Here is a 3,926-nt window from a genome sequence, read left to right as displayed (position 1 = left end):
TTTGCCTAAGCTTGCCTAAGCAAGCACTTTAGACCACTGAGCTATCTTGCCAGCCCAATTTTTCTTTCTCTTTAGGATCTTGCTAAGTGATCTAGGCTGGTCTTGAACTCACTGTGTGGTTCAGGCAGGCCTTCAGCTGGTGTGGGGATCCCCCGGCCTCCCAATGGTGGGGTACCCGTGTGGCCTCCACTCCAGGCCACCAGCTCTCTCTTACACGTCCTGCTGCTGAGCTGAGGTCGGCATGATGAGAATCACGCTGCAGTTCACAATCCGATACAAGCCACGAGAGGCGGCAAAGGCAAAGGTACAAACGCAGAATGGTTTTTCCATGTGAAATTGAACACTTACCGTCTTAGTTAGTTTTCTGTCATTGCTGGGACAAAACACCCGTCACCCAGAGTGAAGCAAGGAAAGTTTTATTAGCTCACAGTTAGTGGAGGTTTCAGTCTGCGCCCGGCTGGCTCCCAGGCAGAGTGGCATGTGGCAGAGGGCAGCAGTTCACGGCAGCTGCAGAGAGCAGAGAGCAGGGGAGGGCAGCCGCTGTCGCAGCTAGCCAGCCTCTCTCCCCTCGCATTGCAATGCCAAGTGCCCCCTAGGGCACCTGTAGTGCCAGCATTGTGTCAGGAGTCAATCACAGGATGGGGACATGGCTCAGTAGAATAAGCGCTTGTCTGGCAAGCGCAAGCGCTTGAGCACAATCCTTGGTACTGGAAAAAAAAAAAAAAAAATCAGCCACAAACTCCAGAAGCCACCTCATGACTGTATGAGGCTTTGGGGGACAGCTAGACACAACTAGTAACACTCACCATCAATTTTGAATTTTCAAAGTTTTTAAAAACTAGTAGCTCTCAGAAGCGAAGGCACGAAATAATTCCACCTCAGCAGGCCTGGCCCTCACACTGCTTGGTTCTCAGCTGGCCCGACTCCAGGCACGCTCCTCTGCCAAGAGACCCGCAGGACACCACAGCCTTTCCGCTCCCTTCCCCTCCCTTTGTTCTACTCACACTCCGCGTTTGTTCCAAGTCCGAGGTGGCTGACCCGGCCACTGGGGCGCCGCAAGCCCGGTCCCGGTGCCCGATGACCCAGGCCCTCGCCCCCTTGCTTGTTGGCCCTTTGACCCCTTATGACAGAGTGACCTTGCGGGCACTGAGACATGGCCCCAAGTGTGAAAGGGGGCTATTCAGATGAGCGTCACTCTTTGCCTTGAAGTTACTTAGGAACTGCAGAATGTCACCCTGTCCTCGCTAGATGGTCAGTGCTGCTTCAGGGGCTCTCATCGTGTCAGGAGCTTGCCGATCATAAGTTCCTAATCTAAGCACAAAGCAGGAGGCTCTTAAAGAACCTGATGCCCTCAGCTGCAGGCTGAGCCAGGGTGCCCGGGTGCAGGGCTCTAGAGCTGGGTGGCCAGGTAACACACACACAGCCACGCAGCTTCCCGTGTGGTCCCGAGCTCAGTGTACTCAGCTGAAAACACAGTGCTACCCATCCTTTAAGAATAAAAATCCTGTGGATTGAGGCCTAAGTAGAAAGGATTATTTCCAGCTGAAGGCAAAGGAGAATCAAGCGAAGAAACACTCTCTCCATCCTCTTTTCTCCTTTCTCTGCCAGAAGCAGGTCGCGGATCTCCCCCTGTGAAGATGCACAGCCCACCCTGGCCTTGCCCCGGCAGCCCTCCTGGGCAACCTGTGCTCTGAGGTCTTACTTCTTTCTTGGGAAGGCTTCCTGCAAGCAGAATGAAAACATGGGCAGGATTTGTATGGCTTCTCTTCATCGGTGAATCTGCCTTCCATCAGCTTTGCTCCCAGGCCTCTGCCACAGTCCTTGGGAAGGCGGAGGATTTTTCTTACCCTGAATGACAAGGTCTGTGGAGGCACCTGAAGCTGAGGTCAGGCCCTGCTGCGCCCTGCCTGTGTGACAGCTGCAGGCTGGCCAGTGCCTACTGTGGAAAATGAATTTTCTGGAGGAGACTCATCAGGCAGAAAGTCAAAGTATGGCTTCCAAGAAATGGGAGTGTGGGCTCAGGGGAGGGTGGCGATAGCGACAGTCCAGGTGGCTCTCCTGGTGGTGGGAGCCTGGAATTCGTCAATCTACAGTGTCAGCCTGGTTTGGGGGGAAAGGATAACCTACTCCCAGGAGGGTAGGGTCCCGTGCAGGGTAGTCGCTCACAGGGAAGGAGACTGCAGGCACAGAAGGACTGGGCCAGGCCGCTCTGCAGGTGAAGGGCTGCTTGGGCCGCTGTGTCCTCGGAGGAGGGAGCAGAAGTTTGCACTGGGCTGGGCCCAGAGCTCTGGGTCTTTAGACTACAGGGTCCCTGTCTCCTTCCTGTCTGTTCCCACCACTTCCTCCTGGGTCAGCGTGGCCCACACCTCCGTTATATAAGCCTCCCTTGCCTGCCCCAGGACCTGCTGCCTGCAGTATTGACCAGCAGTCGTCGCTTCCTGCACATACATGACCTGTCCGTCCTTGTCTCCAGCCCATCCTTTCCTGTCCCAAGAGCCCCAAGCTGCTGCTGTTGGGGGCACTGTCCCTTGGGGAGCAGAGATGCTTCTTGGTATCCTTACTCTGCCAGTGAGTGGGCCACACGGAGATTAGGGGGACAGCTCCACTCACGCTGGCACCGAAACAGGTGACACATTTGGTGCTGCCGAATGGAACCAGGGCAGCAGACCTTGTCCCCAGGAGACACTGTCCTTGCTGAGTTCACCCATGCGTGGCCTTCATGGCAGAGTCCCAACCCGATCACGTTCCCAGGGGAGTCTGGGGGACTCGTGCGGTGGCCTGCAGAGTGGCCGAGGTGCAGCCCGTCTTTCTGCTCCGTCCCTCCACGTCTGATTCCTGGGGACAAATCCTTTGCTCAGAAATCCTCCCTGTGGTCTCTCTCTAGTCGGAAGCGTGGCGTCCGCCCAGCCAGTGACGAGCATCACAGCCCACTGCCGCTGCGGCTTCTCCCTCGGCTCCCTCCGAGTTTGACGGAACACTGAAAGTGGAAAGGGCACCGGCGCAATAAAAACTGTCGGAGCTCCGTGCTCCTGGGCCTTCCCTCTGTCACTGCTCCAGAGGAGCACGGGGCCTCTGTGCTCACTGCTGTCTGCTGGCGGAGCCACTGCCCTCAGGGAGACCACGTGGCCAGAGGGTCTCTTACGGTTTCCATTGAATTTTCTCTTGTTCACACTGGTAGACTTCCAGCTGCAGTCCAGCACGTTGGACTGGGAGAAGCAGCACGTTGTCTGTAAAAATGGACACTTGTGTTTAGGTGAAGAGTGGCTTCACCCCACAGCTCCCAGTCCACTCTGTGTGGTCGCAGGTCCCAGCACAGCCACAGTCGAAGTGACCGTCAGCTGGCTTGGGTTTGTCAGGGCTGGAATCCACGTGGTGCTGTATGAGGTCCTTGCAACACTTGGGAGGCTGAGGCAGGAGGATCCCCCTCACCCAAGTTTAAGGCCAGTCTGGATGACACAGCGGAACAAAATGAAACAAGGCAAAGCACAACAAGACAAGTGCTTTGGTCCCACCAGGGCGCACGAGCCCAGCTGCTGAAGCAGCCCTGCCTCGCAGGATGGCTCACTGGTCACTCCTCCAAGCAGCCACGATCGCTCACTGAAAACTTAAAAAGTGGGTGGAAGCCACATAAGTAAAAAAGAAAACAAAAAGCCAAAATTAAAAAACCCATTAGAAAGTAAGCGTGTTCACTGATTCCCCAAAACAAGATTATTTTTATTTTGAAGAGAATTTAGAAAATAAAAATGAAAATAAAAATAAAAATGATATAGATATAAGCATACAAAATTAGTAAAAAAAAATTAAGCATTAATTGTTACTTTCAATAACCAGTAGCGGTCCAGTGAGATAGCTCAGCAACCTTAAGTGCCTGCTTAGGCAGGCTTAGGCAGGCGCAGGGGACCGCGGTTTGATCCGACACCATGTAC

This window comes from Octodon degus, unplaced genomic scaffold (assembly GCF_000260255.1).
Source record: "Octodon degus isolate 3935 unplaced genomic scaffold, OctDeg1.0 scaffold00039, whole genome shotgun sequence".
NCBI lineage: Eukaryota > Metazoa > Chordata > Mammalia > Rodentia > Octodontidae > Octodon > Octodon degus.
The sequence above is the reverse complement of the archived record's forward strand: the minus strand, read 5'-3'. Positions refer to the sequence as shown.